Raw genomic sequence first — 19,676 nt, forward strand, 5'->3', positions numbered from 1 at the left:
GTTATTCAGCATAGAAAGTAGAAATATTTTTAAATATACTCATTAAGTTTAATGTATCTGTCTGCCGCACAAAGCATGATATGAATTTCACATAAATAGTTAACGTTAGCAATGAGAAAAGGCTGCCAACAGTCCTGGAGGACAGTTAAAGTCGCCAGAGCTGCTTGGACACTACACTGTCAGAGAGTTCTGCCAACAAAATAGTCTACAGCAGTCAAATTCCTGCCAAAATTTAACTGAAAGTTATATACAAGATTTTATACAAAATTGCTATTACAAGTAAAAAAATAATTTGGAGTCCTGGCCAGAGGCTTCTTCCAAAAGGAATTAAATGTAATTCCAAATTCCACACATATATCCCAAAGGACAGTCCATTCTAATATTAAAAACTATGCATGGTTTTACTTTTTAAATAAAAGTTACATGAAGTTTACATGTAAAGTAATTTTCTGTAGAAAGGTAACATGCTTCCATTGATTTCCAAGAATGACAATTCACACCAAACAATATTTCAACGACAATGAGCATCAGGTTTTATTAGGGAAACGAAGGAGGGAAAAAGTCTTGTAGTCTTGTTCAGTAAGCCCTTACTGTAGCTGCAAAAACACAATTTAGCATTTCATCCACTATCTCAACAAATCCACTCAAAGAACTGTTTGAACCTAGAATATTAAATCACAACTCAAGTACCCTGCACTGTTACAATGACATACTAAAACAAATCACACCATAGAGAAGTACTGCCATTAAACATGCAACACCAATACTTCACAACTGAATGTAGGCAAGGTGTGGCAGCTTGGATGGCAACAGTAGGAAGTAGGGAAAAACAAGTTCTCACTGCATGCAAGGAGATGTATCATACAGCGAGCAATAAAATGCTCTAAGGGGCTGAAACTCGCCAAAAGTTTAAGAAATAATTCTAAATACATTTAAATGGAGCCAAAACGTTGGCATCAAATGAAAAGAATAAGTCTTAAGATGTCCAATTGACTACATCCAGCGCACAAGCCTATTGTACTGGTTAATGTAAATGGAGTGCTCTCCGGTAAAGACACCCCTTAGGATCCCAGAACAATTACACAGCAGAGGGAGACATTCAGTTCACTAGGTCCAAGCTGGTTCTTGTCCACCAGCTCTGCTCCACTACCTTTTGCCTATAACTGTACAATAAAAATTTTGACTTGCAGATGCTAATCTAATTTACTCTCAAAGCCAAAACGGAATCCTTCATCATTTTTCTCATACTATATCCTATCCGCACAATTTTATTTGCCTCCCCACTGGCTGTCTTTTTCCAAGCACCTTAAATTTTTGGTTTTTGACATCCCTATCACCCATCAAATTGATCTGGTTTTGTCTATTTTATCTAGATCCTTGGAGTTTGAACACCTCTCGCAAATGTCTGCCCAATTTTATTTCCATTGAGAAGCACAACCACTAAGCTCAAACGAAATCCTCCGTTTCTGTAAACACACAAATCTTTTCTACACCTTCTCTAAAGACTTAACACCCTTCCTAAATTGCTGTGCCAAAATTGGACACAAATCTCTAGCTGAGGTCAAACAGATTTTTAAAGGTTCATCATAAAATCCTTTTTATTGTAATCTACAAGCCAGTTCTTAAAAGCCCAGGATCTTCCCACTCTCACATACCTTGTTAATTATCTCAATGTGAGCTGTCAACTTCAATGTGTGCATGTACAAACCTCTCCAGTTCTATACTTGCTTTACAATTGCCCTTCAATTTATAATGTCTCTCCTTTATAGGCCAGTTCACATTTCTCTGTGTTAACTTTCATCTTTTATGTGTCCACCATTCCAACTTGTCTATATCCTTTTGGAAGCTCATAACACTTAAGTTTTGTGCCATCTTCAAATTTTCAAAAGAAAAAGAAAGTGTTCAGTACTCTGACCACTGCTAAGGAGTGTTACACTGTACCTTCTTCCAGCCTTAAAAACAAATTTGACAACTATCCCCAACATTCTGTATCACCACCAGGTAATAAATGGGGGACAATAGATCCCATTTCCTACTCATGATTTAAACTTTTTTCTTAAGTCTTCCTTAAAAAAAACACTTATTATTTAGGCAATGTTCAACTGTCTATATGCTATGACTATGAAACACAGACTTTCTCAAAGCCTATTTTAAAAAAAAGTACTTATTATCCTTAATACATAATAAATTAATGAACACACTCCAACATTCCCTCCCCCTCTCTGTGGGAAGATAAATTAAGCAATTTGATTTCCAGTGAAATAGAAGAGTTGTTGAATGTTGGCAACTTGACTGATTTTAGGTGGAACATGGTGATCATGCGAAGTTCAATATTAAGATCATTTGAAGATGCAGGTGGATGAAACTGTTTGTTCCTTTGGAGGATAGCAAGTGCTGGATTGAGTTCTTTGTAAAATTTCTTCAAAGCTGAAGGCAAAAGTATATTTTATTATGGGCCAGTTTTCCTCCCAATCCAAGCTAGTTCACTTATAGAATTAGCATCTGCCCAACATTGCTAACTTATCTAAAGGTCAGACACGAAGACTCAAAACAACCCATGACCAGACAATGCATTTTATTGGACAGGAACAGTTGATACCCACTGTATTATGCCAACTCATTCAAGGATGTGACAATATTAAGCTTATTTTAATACAATGCACAAAATTTAATAACAATGGTGTATCAATTAATGCTTAATTGAAAACCACAATTATTAGCCAATGAAATATTCACTGCTGTTGACTGGGAAAATGTCTTATAGTCACTAAACTTGAAAACAAACACTGAACTAAGAAAAGCAAAGAAAATTGCTAAGATTAGATTAACCTACCAACTTGATGCCACTTTTTCAAGCTTAAAATGAAACCATGGTCGACTAAGGCTCTGGAAAAATGGCTCTGTAAAACAAAGTTTTCCAAATCATTCAGTATAAGAATTTAAAATGTGGTGTCAAGCCAAGACATTGTTTCACATAGCAGCATTTTTGTTTTAAACAGAATGGGAAAGTCAGCTAATCTAAGTATCCTGTAGTACAAAATACTTCCCTTACCTGCTATTCCTTTGTACTGATTCAGCAAGTGTTACCTTCATTTGTAACCTAAACCCTGCACTATAATTAACCAAAATGTCTCTTGCATACTAGCAATAAAAGGCTTATTTATTAACAGGGGTAGTTAATAACAAACTGATCTAGATCAGCATCCCTGTTATCTCTTATGCAATAACCAGGGATTCAGAAAGCAAAGTTTAAACTGAAAAACATATTTCACATTTCCTTCCTGTACATCAAGTACATGAATTTAGTTTAGACTCGCTGTGCATAAAAAAGAATGCTATATTCCAAAACATTACTTCAGTGATTGTACTTCAATAGCAATGAAGTCCTTTAGGATATCCTGAGACATTGATAGCTGCAAATTCTTGCACCAAAATGTAGTTTACATTTGAGCATTAAATTCCCAAGGTAACACACAGCCAGTGCCGAAAACAACTCTACAGAGGAACAAAATAAAGTTCAGGAGTTCAGAGAGCTGATAACGCAGGGCAATGTCACTGTACTAGTCATTTGGAGACCCACACGAATGGTCTAGGACATAAACTGGAAATGCCATTATGGCAAAATGGGGAAATTTGAACAGAATAAATTGAGCATGAAAAGGGAGTCTAAAGGAGACCATAAAACAATGTTCACAATCTGATTTGTTAATGGACTCCCTTTAGGCATCAAAACATGCCACCCATTTCTAGTACCGCCTATATGACTTGAGACCCATATGGTTTACTCTCAATTTCTCTGAAATATTCTTGTAAGCCATTCAGAAATATCCAAAGAACCACGAAGCCTAAAGAAAGAAATAAAATCATATGGACCACCCAACATAGATGTACGCACCAAAGACAACTTGAGTAAATCCAGCTGTCAACCCTGCAAAGTCATCCTTACTAACACTTGGAGGCTTGTGCCATAATTGGGAGAGCTGCACAGATTAGTCAAACAACAGTCTAACAGGCACACTTTCAGAATTACAAGGGTCCAGTGTTACCAAGTGGCATTTAGAGTCAGATGTACAGCATGGAAACAGACCCTTCGGTCCAACTCATCCAAGCCAACTAGATATCCCAAACCAATCTAGTCCCATCTACCAGCACCCAGCGCACATCCCTCCAAACCCTTCCTATTCATATACTCATCCAGATGCCTTTAAAGGTTACACTTGGAGGCTTGTGCCGAAATTGTGAGAACTGCACAAATTAGTCAAACAACAGCTTAACGGTCACACTTTCAGAATCACATGTTACAGACATGTGTCAGACACAACCATCACAATCCCTTGGGATGACTGGCACAACAGAACCACCAATCTGTGTTGTTCTAGGAGTTAACATCAACTTTTAACCCCCTAAGACCCATATCTCAGGTTACAATTTCAAACACAGGGAAGGAATACCACCAACACTTTATCCCCACCAACCTCTGAGCTAATGAATCAGTACTCCCCCATGACAAAGATCAATCTGAATAAACACAAACACACAATGAAGATGCCCTCCATTGTGTTCTGTAACATTGGAGAAATGGGATAATTTCAAACATGTCTAGCAAACCAAATCTGTGTATTGTCAGAACTGTATTTAACTGTAATGTGTAAATTCAAAGCTTGGTATCTTGCACATGCTGTCATTGCTATCAAGACAGGGGACCAACATTGGTTCAATAAGGACAGCATTTCGGACGCAACAGGCTAACACAAAAATGAGATGTCAACCTAGTGAAGGCACAACTCAGGACTACTTGCACGCCAGACAACAGAACCAATGATTGACAGAGGAGGCTAAGGCAATCCCACAATCAATGGATAAGATGCAAACTATGTAGTCCTGTCACATCCATTCATGGATGGTGGTCAACAACTGAATAGGAGAAATGGCATTCCACAAACATACCATCTTAAAGGTGCAGCAGACCTGCACATCTGTGCGAAAGCATTTGCATCCATCTTCAGCCAGAAGTGCTGAGTGTATGATCAAACTCAGCTTCCTCTCGAGATCCCCAGCATCACTGATGCCAATCATAAGCCAAGTGATTTTATTCCACTTAATATCAAGAAACTGATGAAAATCACTGGATACTCTAAGGCTTTGACTACATTCACTGAAGGGGTGTACTGCAGAACTAGCCATGCCTATAGGCGAACCATCCCAGTACAGTTCCAATATTGACACCTAATCAATGAGAAAAATTACCTAAAAAGCAATATGCAGTCCATAATAACAAGGTAGATCCAATACCAGTTGTTTCCCAGACTACTTTTGATTATCTGCAATCTGATGCAAGGGTCCATCAGGGCTAGTAAGTGACATTTAGTCATAGACATGTACAGGTTAGATCCAATCCGTCCATGCCAACCAGATATCCCAATCCAATCTAGTCCCACTTGCCAGCACTTGGCCCATACCCCTCCAAACCCTTCTTATTCATATACCCATCAAGATGGCTTTTAAATGTTGCAATTGTATTATCACTTCCTCTGGCAGCTCACTCCATACATATACCACCCTCTGCATGAAAACGTTGCCCTTAGGTCTCTTTTACATCTTTCCCCTCTCAGCCTAAACCTATGCCCTCTAGTGCTGGACTCCCCCAGCCCAGGGAAAAGACTTTGTCTATTTATCCTATGCATGCCCCTCATGATTTTGTAAATCTCTATAAGGTCACCCCTCAGCCTCCGATGCTCCAGGAAAAACAGCCCCAGCCTATTCAATCTCTCCCTAAAGCTCAAATCCTTCAACCCTGGCAACATCCTTATAGACGTTTTTGAACCCTTTCAAGTTTCACAACATCCTTCCAATAGGAAGGAAACCAGAACTGCACGCAATAGTCCAAATGTGGTCTAACCAATGTCCTGTACAGCTACAACATGACATCCCAACTCCTGTACTCAATACTCTGACCAATAAAGGAAAGCAGACCAAACACCTTCATGATCCTATCTATCTGCAACGCCACTTTCAAGGAGCGATGAACCTGCACTCCAGGGTCTCTTTGTTCAGCAACACTCCCTAGGATCAATAAGTGTAGAAGTCCTGCTAAGATTTAGATGGGTCGGTGTTTGTACAATGTGTGCAGGAGGGTTTCCTGACACAATATGTCGACAGGCCAACAAGAGGGGAGGCTATATTGGATTTGGTTCTAGGTAATGAACCAGGCCAGGTGTTAGACTTGGAGGTAGGTGAGCACTTCGGGGACAGTGACCACAACTCGGTGACTTTTACTTTAGTGATGGAGAGGGATAATCGTGCGCCGCAGGGCAAGAGTTATAGCTGGGGGCAGGGAAATTATGATGCAGTGAGGCATGACTTAGGTTGTGTGGATTGGAAAAACAGGCTTCAAGAGAAGAACACTAATGAGATGTGGGGATTGTTCAAGGAGCAGCTACTGCGTGTCCTCGATAGGTATGTACCAGTCAGGCATGGTGTAAAGGGCCTTGTGAGGCAGCCGTGGTTTAGTAAGGAATTGGAGTCCCTTGTGAAAGGGAAGAAGGCGGCATATGTAAAGATGAGGCGTGAAGGTTCAGTAGGGGCGATTGAGAGTTATAAGGTAGCCAGGAAGGAGCTAAAGAGGGAGCTAAGAAAAGCGAGAAGGGGACATGAAAAGTCTTTAGCTGGTAGGATTAGGGAAAACCCAAAGGCTTTCTATAGGTATGTCAAGAATAAAAGGATGACTAGGGTAGGCATCGGTCCAGTCAAGGATAGTAGTGGCAAGTTGTGTGTGGAGGCGGAGGAGATTGGAGAGACATTAAATCAGTACTTTTCATCAGTATTCACTCAGGAACAGGACACTGTTGCTGATGTGAATATGGAATCACAAATAATTAGAATGGATGCCCTGGAAATATGCAGGGAAGAGGTTTTGGGAATATTGGAAAGGATGAATATAGATAAGTCTCCTGGGCCTGATGGCATTTACCCCAGGATCCTATGGGAAGCTAGGGAGGAGATAGCAGAGCCATTGGCCTGGATTTTTATGTCGTCATTGTCAACGGGAATAGTACCAGAGGACTGGAGGATAGCGAATGTGGTCCCATTGTTCAAGAAAGGGAGTAGGGATAGCCCTAGTAACTATAGGCCAGTGAGTCTGACTTCAGTGGTGGGCAAAGTCTTAGAGAGAATGGTAAGGGATAACATTTATGAACATCTGGGTAGGAATAACGTGATCAGGGATAGCCAGCATGGTTTTGTGAAGGGCAGGTCGTGCCTCACAAACCTTATTGAGTTCTTTGAGAAGGTGACTAAGGAAGTGGATGAGGGTAAAGCAGTAGATGTTGTGTATATGGATTTTAGTAAGGCGTTCGATAAGGTTCCCCATGGTAGGCTAATGCTAAAACTTCGGAGGTATGGCATTGAGGATACATTAGAGGTTTGGATTAGGAATTGGCTGGCTGGAAGGAGACAGAGGGTAGTAGTTGATGGATTATGTTCATCTTGGAGCGCAGTTACTAGCGGTGTACCACAAGGATCTGTTTTGGGACCATTGCTTTTTGTTATCTTTATAAATGATCTAGAGGAAGGACTTGAAAGCTGGGTAAGCAAGTTTGCGGATGACACGAAAGTCGGTGGAGTTGTGGATAGTGAGGAAGGAAGTGGTAGGTTACAGCGGGATATAGATAAGTTGCAGAGCTGGGCGGAAATGTGGCAAATGGAATTCAATGTAGCTAAGTGCGAAGTCGTTCACTTTGGTAGGAATAACAAGATGAGGGATTACTGGGCTAATGGTAGGCTACTTGGTAGTGTGGATGAGCAGAGGGATCTTGGTGTCTATGTACACAGATCTCTGAAAGTTGCCACCCAGGTAAATAGTGCTGTGAGGAAGGCATATGGTGTACTGGGCTTTATTGGCAGAGGAATTGAGTTCCGGAGTCCTGAGGTCATGTTGCAGTTGTATAAGACTCTGGTGAGGCCTCATCTGGAGTATTGTGTGCAGTTTTGGTCGCCATACTATAGGAAGGATGTGGAAGCTTTAGAACAAGTGCAGAGGAGGTTTACCAGGATGTTGCCTGGAATGGTAGGAAAATCTTATGAGGAAAGGCTGAGGCACTTGGGGCTGTTCTCATTGGAGAAGAGAAGGTTTAGGGGAGATCTGATAGAAGTGTATAAGATGATTAGGGGTTTAGATAGGGTAGATACTAAGAACCTTTTACCGCTAATGGAGTCAGGTGTTACTAGGGGACATAGCTTTAAATTAAGGGGTGGTAGGTATAGGACAGATGTTAGGGGTAGATTCTTCACACAGCGGGTTGTGAGTTCATGGAACGCCCTGCCCGTATCAGTGGTGAACTCTCCTTCTTTATGGTCATTTAAGCGGGCATTGGATAGGCATTTGGAAGTTATTGGGCTAGTATAGGTTAGGTAGGACTCGGTCAGCGCAACATCGAGGGCCGAAGGGCCTGTACTGCGCTGTATCCTTCTATGTTCTATGTTCTAAGATTTACTTTCCCAAAATGCAGCATCTCACATTGATCTAAATTCCATCTGCTGCATCTCAGCCCATTGGCCCATCTGGTCAAGATTCCGTTGTAATCTGAGGTAACCTTTGTTGCTGTCCACTACATCTCCAATTTTGGGGTCATCTGAAAACTTACTAACTATACCTCTTATGCTCAAATCGAATCACTTATGTAAATGATGAAAGGTAGAGGACCCAGCACTGATCCTTGTGGCACTCCACTGGTCATAGGCCTCCAGTCTGAAAAACAACACTCCACCACCACCCTCTGTTTTCTACCTTTGATCCAGTTCTATATCCAAATGGCTAGTTCTCCTTGCATTCCATGAGATCTAACCTTGCTAATCAGTCTCCCATGGAGAACCTTGTCAAATGCATTTGCTCAGCAGTAACATGATTACTGATCAGAGCTCCCAACCTCAGTACAATCTTGGTCCAATCATCTACAAAAGAGTCTAATTCCAAATGAGGATAACGTTTTAAATCACACCACCAGGTTATAGTCCAACAGGTTTATTTGGAAGCACTAGCTTTCTAAGCAGTGCTACTTCATCAGGTGGTTGTGGAGAGTAAGATTGGAAGTCACAATTTATAGCAAAAATTTACAGTGTGATGTAATTGAAATTATATATTGAAAAAGACCTGTATCGTTTGTTAAGTCTCTCATCCTTTAGAATGACCATGTTGGTTTCAGTTCTTTCATACATAAATCGCAGAACTTTTTTAAAAACAAGTTACATTCTCAAGTGAACTTCAAACAATTGGTGTCATGTCAGCCCAGATAACACTGAAGGTGTGAGCTTCCCTATGAGGCTGTGCCTCAATGGTCAGACTTATTCTAATTTAAAACACAGATTTGCAGATTGTTACATGGATTCATGCAGTGTTTGAGCAAAGTAAAATGCAATTCTGCAAGTAAAAATTCACCACACCAGCCTGTGTGCGCGCGCAATTGTGGTTGTGTTTATGAGTGTGAGAGAGAGTACGCGTGTAGGAGTGTGTAACGGGGTATAAATCTGTGAGAGGGTGTATGAGTGAGCATATGAGGGTGTGTGCGCATGTGCGTGTGTCCATACGAGTGTCTGTGTGCGTGTGTATAGTGCAATGGGGTCACCTATAGTGTGACATGAACCCAAGGTCCCAGTTGAGGCCATCAACCGGGACATTGGGTTCATGTCACAGTACAGGTGACCCCATTGCACTATATATACACACACACTAAAGCAGACCCTTTCATATGCTCACACATACATCCTCTCTCCAACTTATACCCTGCAGTCACACTCTCTCACACACAACCCACTACCACCCCCCCACCCCCATCCACACACACAAGTTGGTGTGGTGAATTTTTACTTGCAGAATTACATTTCACTTTGCTCAAACACTGCAGGAATCCATGTAACAATCTGCAAATCTGTGTTTTAAATTAGAATAAGTCTGACCATCGAGGCACAGTCTCATAGGGAAGCTCACACCTTCACTATATTACCTGGGCTGACATGACACAAATTGTTCACTTGAGAATGTAACTTTTTTTTTAAAAAAAAACGTTCTGCGATTTATGTATGAAAGAACTGAAACCAACATGGTCATTCTCCAGGATGAGACACTTAAATAATTCAGGTCTTTTTCAATAAATAATTTCAGTTATATCACACTGTAAACTTTTGGTATAACTTCTGTGTCTTCCAATTCTATTCTCCACAACCACATGAAGGACAACTGCTTTGAAAGCTAGTGCTTCCAAATAAACCTGTTGGACTATAACCTGGTGTTGCATGATTTTTAACTTTATATACTCCAGTCCAACACTGGCATCTGCAAATCCAAATGAGACAGCCTTCACACCAAGGCAGTATTTGACTATGTATGGCATCAATAAGCCCTAACAAACCAAAGTCAATGGATTGGCAGGACACCTAAAAAGCTGTTTCTTTCATTTCGGTTTGACTGTGATTTCGTTTATGGTCTCATTTCGAGCAAAGAAAGACTCCCTTTCATTTCCTTGCAGCACAGAAATGACTACAACTTTCTTTGCTATGATCCTCATGGCAAGCAGAAACTAGGGCTGAAACTAGTATTTATCCTGTTCTCCTGTCGTCTTGAAAGAAGAAAACAAAGATGCTTCTTGCCCAGACTGCTCTCTTTGCACCCATCATATTCAAAGTATGAGATAACTCTCAGGAAATTACAGTTTAGTTTGCATTGGACAGTTGATTGCATTGGACAGCTAAAGGATAAATCCTTAATAAATCAGTGGGAGACACTAAAAAGTTAGTTTTTTTTTTTAAAAAGGGCACAAAGCAGACATTTCTCCTCCAAAAATACAAATGGTACTGCCGAATCTAGGTTCCCATGCTTGTCTAGAGATATACAGAGGAAGATTAAACAAAAAAATGCAAACTTATGATAGCCACAAAAGAAACTCAACAATGCAGATAGCCCAGAATATAAAAGGTACAGGGATCACGTAAAGAAATTGAAATCGGGAACTCTCAAGACATGGCATGGAAAAAAGTACTAGCAAGCAACATGAAGGAAAACCCAAAAATGTTTTATCAGCATATAAAGAGCAAAAGGACAGTTAAGGAAAAGGTGGAAGCAATCAGAGATGAAGAAGGGAAAGTGTGCGTAGAAGCACAGGATAAGGAATGAATTTTAAATGAGTGTTTTGTCTCTGCATTCACAAAACAAAGCATGATATTGTTACAGTAACCCAAGAGGAAATCTGAATGTAAGAGGTGTGTGAATATTTAACAAAATACTTGTAATGGGAGGGAAAGTGGTAGAGAAGTTGAAATCGTTAAACATGGATAAGTCACCAGGACCAGATGGACTGTTCCCTAGCATGCCAAAGGTGATCAGGGAGGAAATAGCAGGTGAGGTGTCAGAGGACTAGAGGAAGGTAAACGTAGTTCTGTTGTTTAAAAGAGGGTACAAAGGAAATGCCAAAAAATTAAAAGCCAGTTAGTCTTAAGTCAGTAGCAGGCAAATGGTTAGAAGGTGTTATGATCGAGCCCTCCACTATCACCTGAAGGAGCGTCGCTCCAAAAGCTAGTGTGCTTCCAATTGAACCTGTTGGACTATAACCTGGTGTTGAGATTTTTGTCACTTAGAAAGGCATGGAACAGTCAGTATGGCTTCATTAAGGGAAGGCCATGCCTGACAAATTTGATTCAAGTCTTTTAACAAGTGACAAAGAGGATCAATTAGGGTAGTGCAGTGGATTTTTATCTGCATGGATTTTAGTAAGGTACTTGACAAGTCCTTGTGACAGACTAGTCAAAAAAAGTAAAAGCTCATGGGATACAGGATAAATGTGTCAAAGAAAATCCCAAAGTTGGTTTAGTAACAAGTGATGACTGCCCTTGTGAATGAAAAGCCATTTCAAGTGGTATCCCACAGGGCTCAGTGTTGGGGTCCATTCTGTTTTATACTTTAATGATTTGAACCTGAACATCAGGGGAAACAAATGGGTAATTTGCAGATTATACAAATATTGGTTGTGTAGGAAATAGCCTAAAGGATAGCTCTAAGCTCCAAAACGATACACATGGGTTGGAGGAATGGGCAGATCCAGCTCAACGTGAACATGTATGAACTAACGTGTTACTGGAGGTCACACAGTAAATGGGAATACACAATAAGTGGTAACATGCAGAGAGAAGTAGATGAAGTGAGATATCTTGGCAGGCAAATGCACAAGTCCCTAAAGGTGGCAATACATGCAGATAAAGTTGTAAAGAATGTTTCCTTCATTGGCAGAGGTGGGGAATACAAAAGTAAGGATGCAATGATGAATCTGTCTAAGACACTGGTAAGACTACAGCTGGAGTATTGTGTACATTTCTGGTCGCCACAATATAGGAAGAATATAATTGCTCTGGAGAGATTGCAGAAAAGATTTACTAGGATGCTGCCAGAGCTGGAGAATTGCAGCTATGAGGAGAGATTGGACAGGTTGGGGTTGTTTCCTTTGGAACAGCGAAGGCTATGGGGGGTCTTGATTGAGGTTTACAAAATTGAGAAGGTTAGAGATAGAGTAGACATGAGGAACCTCTTTCCTTGGCAGAGAGTTCATAAGCAGAGGTCATAGATACAAGCTAAGTGGCAGAAAGATTAGAGGGGACATGAAGAAACCCGCCTTTTTCTAAAAAAAAAGAAATGCAGATGGTTGTCAGTGTCTGGAATTTGCTGCGTTGGTGGTGAAGGCAGAAACACTAAACTCTTTAAAAGTAGCTGGACCTGCACCTTAAAGGGCTGTAAACCGCAGGGCATTGGGCCATGTGCAGGAACATGGGATTAGAAAGGGCATCTGTCTCTCTTCAAGTGTACATGGACAAGATGGGCTATATCATTTCTATGGTTCCATTGTTCTAAATGGACTGGCTTACCCAAGTCAGACAAAGCTGAAATGAACAAAGGAGGATTGTTCTTAAAATCTTCATCCCTTCCCATTTCTCTGTATTACCAAAATTAATAGTTGAGATATTGCCCTTGTACTTGCCTGTGAACTGACATCTACTTATTCCTGCAATCTACAAAAATTCAAGATTCTCCACCTTCATCACTGCTTTCTCTTGTTCGCATCTCTGCGAAAATATTAGCTCAAATAACATGCACAAAAAAGTTTATTCATCCTCATTGCCAAAATCAATTCCAAAATTATTTGTTACTGTAAAAACTTTTCCACTTTAGTCTTTAACTCAAACTTATTCAGTCAGAGTGAGCCCCTATGAACCCTCCCAGGAAACAGGCCCTCTGGTCCAACTTGTTGGATCATCTGAACCACTTGAGCTTACCCGTTCCCTCCCTTCAAGTTCTGAAACTTTTAAACAGGTGTATTGAGAACTATATGACATATGTAGCACATTCCATTTTCATAAAGTATGAGATTACATTTTTCTAATTTAATTTTCAACATCTCTAATGTGAAAATATCAACTTGCACTGTTTGATTTTTGCATTTTGATTAAATTCATGTAAAATATTTATAATATAGAATAAAAGTGTTTGGAATGTTGTGAATTCCACATAAAACATTAAATATAATTAGAATTCCCACAGAATTGCTCAGAGGTAGTTTAGGAGTTCAGATGCATTAGGTTTAAATAAATTCCAAAGAAAAGTCATATCAGAATTTTTATTGATTCAAATTACTTAAAAGTTGAAAGCCACTATTTTTATTGCTGTGCCACACACCTTTGCAATTTCTCACACTTAAAAATAGTGAGAATGCTGTACTAGCACAAGAACAGAGTTAAAAAAAACTGTCTACCAAATGAAGCACCTGTTCCACGCACAATCTCTCAGAAGGCATTTGAGTATGGGAGTCCTTTGCAACCTAATTGTCACATAATAATTTTTTTTTCTGAGATACGACAGTTCACAGGCAATGTGACAATCTGGCCGTGATCTGTTTCAGATGCACACAGTCCATTTATACTTGCAGTCAAATGAAATTTTCAAACTAAGCCCTGGGCTCCAAATGATTGTGTAGGTAAAAGCATTTTCCCTGTCACCCAACATTAAAAGGAACTGCTTTTGAGAAGAATTAATCGAATCATAAATTGACTTACATTTTAAAGCTTTTCCTATCTTTTTTAGTTTTCACTTAGATTCTTTGAAAACCGTTACAATTGCCTTGTCAATACAAAACAAATAATACTCATTAACTTAAACACAAATTTGGTGTCATCCAGCTATATATCAAAGTCTATTGTGCACTATAATTTAGAGTGATCTTAAAAAAGTAGAAAGACCTAAGCAGTCAATAGAAAGGATTGAACAAGCTGTCCTATTTCCCAGTTAAGAAAGTAAGTGAAAAAGGATCAATAGAAAGAAATTCTAAATTATATTTAACATGAAGAAATGTAACACACTGGAACTAAACAACAATTTTTATTACTAATTGAATTTGCATGGTATGTACAATATCTAGCTAGTAAAATGCATAATCAGTGTAGGGGAAAAAATTGCAATATCAGAAAACACAACTTTCAGTTATGGAACAACATTCACAATTTCAGGATATTAGATTAGATTAGATTACTTACAGTGTGGAAACAGGCCCTTCGGCCCAACAAGTCCACACCGACCCGCCGAAGTGTAACCCATCCATATCCCTACATTTACCCCCTACCTAACACTACGGACAAGTTAGCATGGCCAATTCACCTGACCCGCACATCTTTGGAATGTGGGAGGAAACCGGAGCACCCGGAGGAAACCCATGCAGACACGGCAAGAACGTGCAAACTCCTGAGGCGGGAATTGAACCCGGGTCTCTGGCGCTGTGAGGCAGCAGTGCTAACCACTGTGCCACCGTGCCGCCCAGAAGTATTCCAAAGTACTTTACAAGCAAATAAGCACTGGCGTCATTTCATACACTGTGCAGAGCACTTTTTTTAAAAATAGAAAATATCTAGAAAGTATGAAAAGAATTGCCAGGCCGACCAGGTTTTAGACTTGTGAGCTCCAAAAACAATCCAAGTTAAATCAATTCTCAGCAGATCAGAATCAGAAGTGAGAGGTTTTTTTTAAATTTTTAAAATGGCAAGGTTCAGAAGCAGGGACGCTTAAACATGTACAAATAATGAGCAGCGACAAACACAAGTTAATCATAAGCCAACAAATAATGGGTAAATAGCAACTCATTGGAACATTTTAAAAATAATCAATTTCTGCTCAGACAACATGGCATGATGTGGAGAATTGTCACATCTGGTTTGGAAAGTTACAAAAAACACTGCCGAAGTTGAGATAGTTTGAATAAAGGGTTTCAGTTCGGAGAAAAACAAAACTTTAGCTGCATATCATCTGGAATATATTACAATACACAAATTTGTTTCGATTTACTCAAATCTGAATCCTGTGCCATTGATTACTTCTGAGCTATATTGGTCAGCACATTTCCTCTAATTAACTGTGACTATTCAGGTCAGAATGCATATTTGCGTCCAAAACTTACCAACTGTTGAACTTTACACCTTGCTTTCATTAGTTTACCAAAAATGCAAGCACATTCATAGTTCAAGACAGCTAACCACCTTCTCAAATGCAGCAAGGAATGGGCAATAAATGCTGAGTAACACCCACAACCTGTGAATGAGTCAATTAATGTGATGACAATATGGCTTTAACAAGTGCATTTTGTCTTTGTTTTCTTTTAAGAAGAAATGATAGAGGTACCAAGCAGTCTATATCAAAGCCATTAAAGTAAGCAGCTTGAGACACCTTGGGCAATTTTTTTTAAATTGGAAAAATAAAAGCAGCCTGAATGGGTGGGGTCAAGTTCCCACAAAACCAGGATTTTTGGTTTTAGCTTTCATTAGCAGTTGCTGCTGCTAGGGTCCTGAAACTGGATGTGGATGCTGCTTTTTCTCTCAGAACTAAAAACACAGGGTTGTCTTCCTGCTACTAGTCACGATCTATTTTATTGAATTTGCCTTTGCCAAGGGTGAGTTTATGGGCTATTACTGTATTGGAAGAGTTATTGTTTAGGAGTTAAAAACAACCTATCTTGTTAAGTTTTACAACAGAGTTAAGTTATTCCAATTCTTTCTTTTGATTTCTTTTAACGACAGTGCATGAATAAAGTGTGCTTTGCTTCAAGACTGGCAGTTTGATCAATGGAATTGCAGCTGAAATACAACAGTTATCTTTCGATCAGAAAGTGTGTGTGTTTAGGCTACCTTCTTAATGTACTTTGAGGGGGTTTGGTCAGGTCCATAACACACACACACCAGGCCAAAGGGATGATCTATTCAGCGATTAAAATAGTGATCTTAAAGAATTTCAACATGAAATCTTTAGAGTATTTTTTCATTCACGAGATGTGGATATCACCAGCTGGGCCCTTGACAAGGTGGAGTGAGCTGCTTTCTTGAATTGCTGCAGTCCATCGGCTGTAGGTACTCCTATAGTGTTATTTAGGCCAGAGTTCCAGGATTGAATTAACACAGATTTGACTATTCTAACATCCGCTGGCCAGCCTCTATTCTAATCTGACCTCTGCAAGCCTGAGTTTATTCAAAATCTTGCTGTTGAACTGTGTCTTAAACTGAACTATATCCTGCTCACAGATCACCCTTTGACTCAAATGATCTACACTATCATTGGGTCAAATTCATCCATGGTTTTGCTCTTTATTTTTGTAAACTCCTTCAGCTTCACAATCTTTCACAATCCTTCACAACTCTTTAAGATAACCTGCACTCCTTTAACTCTGAGTACTTAAGCTTGCCTGGTTTTAACTGACCCACGATTGCCATTTTTCTCAACAATTTTACCTTAGTCAAAAGAACATTCAGCCTTTCTAGGTCATGTTCCAACATGCCTTTAAAAAGCCTCATTCTGAGAATGTGTAGGGTACAAGCAAGTAGGGAAAGAGTTAAGTTCTGAGTTTTGTGAAGAGATTCAGTTGAGCATGACTCAGAACAGATAAGAACATACAGTTAACAATGGGGTACTGGAGGCAAGGTTAATGGGTTAACAAGGTGGAAAAGCAGTCATTATGTAGAGCCATTTTAACAATACTGTTCAGTATGTAAGATCGGTTCACAAGGGGAAAAGTATCCATTATATGAATCCAGTTAACAAGGTTAAGAACATTCTTTGTATAACAGTAAAAGGCTTAATCTCTACTACTGACACTCGCTGATTGTAATGGTCACCCAATTAATATACACGTTGTTTTATCGATGCTCCTCCCTGTAAAATGACTATATAGGTTCATCAAGAAACGGTTGTTCAGGGAAGACCGAAAACTCAAATCCCTGCGCACATGGATGATCGTTCTCTCTCCCACCAGAGCCCAGAATAAAGATGGAGGTAAAACTATACTGCGTCTCGAGCGTTTTGCTTCATCTGAGGGGGATACGGGACGACAATGCAGCCTATCATTCTAAGTAAGCTTTTTTCAAAGAATCCGCATGCCATCCATTGCTTCCCATGAGAAACACATGACATATTTTAAAGATTCTTTAAAGAAATAAGTCCGATATCTCAAATTTAGCAGGGTACTTTCTCTCTAGAAAGAAATAATTGCACACTTAAGGGATTTAAACTATTTACAGAAGCAAATGCATCAGTACAATGCTCTATGGTTTGTTCTGATCGCAAAATTGGACAGGGTAACATACATTTAGCAATACAAGAAAATATTTCAGCTTCTCACTTCTTCCTCTTTCATACTAAATGACATTTCAGTAGTGTCTGGAAGTGTTGAAAGTGGCAGGAAGTGTTAAAAGTATTTTATGGCACAATGTCCTACCACTAAACTTTGCTGCAGTTTCTCTTCTTGATGTGAGGAGAGTTAAGCATCAACTTAGCACTGTTATTTACATTATGCAACTATGTTTTGGATAATTTTATTGCTAATTTAAAAACTTTAGCACAAAAGGCAGACTTATAATTTCCAAGAATGCATTAGGAATTGCAGACTTGGAGACCTGTGAAACACTGTGCTACAGAAGGTTGTGGAGGCCAAGTCACTAAATATATTTTAGAAAAGAAACATTTCACGAGGTTTAAAGGTGCCAAAGAGGGTAAGGAGAAAACAGTAGCACGGTACTGAGCTGGATGTATAGTGATCATGCTGAATGGTGGGGTAAGATCAATGGGATGAATGGCCTACTCCTGTTCCTTTTTCTTTTCCAAGTTTCTATTTACTGTGCCCAGCCAGGATAAAGTTGAAAACTGCATTTCAATTCTCCTTAGGAACAACTTTCAGAGCATAAAGCTTAACTCCTGTAATAAATTTGTTAAACTTCACAGTAGAGTTGTACAAATACTCCTGGAAGACGGTACCAGTTTTACAGTCGTTACAGTATTGAAACACTGAGCCACAAAGCAGCTACCGCATCTACAAGATACTGACACTTAAATCTGCAAATGTAAATTCAGCATGTCTACTAGTAGCAAAAGGGAAGCAATGAGCCTCCAGTGAAGCACTGGTGGTTTGGCCCACTTTTTATGTGTGTTTAGGTTTCCTTGGGTTACCCAGTATGGTAACAAAACATCTAAAAACGAACCTTCCAGCCCAGTGAGCAAACTTACATCCAGAATGTTTATTATTAAATATAAAGTGTTACTTATTACACAAGTCTGTTGACCTATATAGCACAATGTTATCATCTAAAGACCTAAACCAAAGCTGATCATTTTTAACCTCAGGGTATGAAGCAAGAATTTCACTACATACCAGAACAACAAAAGGATGGAAACACCAAATTCTTTTGATGTAGCAAGATTACCATCGTAAAATCAACCCAAAGTATTTCAGGGGAGCATAATTAAAGAAAATTTCACACGAAGCCCCATTTGAGGATGTACCAGTGGTGGAGCAATTAAAACCCCCACTAGCTCACGGCATCTTAAAGTCAAGTCACTAGCTCTATTTAGCAGTGCTGATATCACAGAACATGAATAATGGTCTTTGCACAATGAAGGTAGGATTTAATCTCCACTAGACCTGTATACAGTCATACTTCTACCAACCAGTTACAGTCAGATGCATCTGTATAGTGTAGACGGGTGAGGGGGAGACCTTACTTGCAACCCTCACTGCCTGCCACAGCCCCAGCCTAATAGACTTTTGGACTTGGAGAAAATGAGGAGTGCAGATACTGGACAGTAGGAATCAAAACATGTTGGAAAAGCACAGAAGGTCAGGCAGCATCTGAGGAGCAGAAGAGTTGACATTCCGGGCATGAGCTCTTCATTAGGGATGTGGAGGGGGACAGTGATAAACAGGGGGGTGGGGTGGTGGGGGGGGTGTAGGTGGAATGATGATAAGTGGGAGGTAACTGTGACAGGTCGGTGGGGAGGGTGGAGCAATAGGTGGGTAGGAAGGTCGATCTTCCTTCCTACCTATCGCTCCACTCCTCACCTCCACCGACCTATCACAATTACTACCAACCTACATCCATCCATCACCGTGCCACCTATCTTCCCCACCTCCCCCATTTATCTCTCAGTCCCTTCCCCCTTCACATTCCTGTTCCTTGGATGTTGCCTGACCTCCTGTGCTTTTCTAGCACCACACTTTTTGACTCAGACTTGTGGAGTCCAATTGGCCAATTCTGCCAATCGTGGTTTGACAGAAGCACCCAAGGTCGGGTTTTGTATTCCTGGTGCATACAATACTTCTTCCAAGTGGCAAGTA

The 19,676-nt window shown here is 39.9% G+C and overlaps 1 protein-coding gene across 4 annotated transcripts in view; it reads right to left on the reverse strand.

Annotated features, from left to right (window-relative positions):
- The window catches only part of sgms1b (sphingomyelin synthase 1b), a 179,539-nt gene that overhangs the window by 49,419 nt on the left and 110,444 nt on the right, over positions 1 to 19,676 (reverse strand). For 3 of the 4 annotated variants that reach the window (XM_060842342.1, XM_060842343.1, XM_060842340.1), the window contains exon 3: positions 2,834 to 2,900. The exons of the other annotated variant lie outside the window; for it this stretch is intronic. The gene's annotated coding sequence lies outside the window, so the exon portion shown is untranslated. The remainder of the gene's footprint in view (positions 1 to 2,833; positions 2,901 to 19,676) is intronic. 4 annotated transcript variants of the gene reach the window in all.

Source organism: Hemiscyllium ocellatum, chromosome 22, assembly GCF_020745735.1.
Source record: "Hemiscyllium ocellatum isolate sHemOce1 chromosome 22, sHemOce1.pat.X.cur, whole genome shotgun sequence".
Classification (NCBI taxonomy): domain Eukaryota; kingdom Metazoa; phylum Chordata; class Chondrichthyes; order Orectolobiformes; family Hemiscylliidae; genus Hemiscyllium; species Hemiscyllium ocellatum.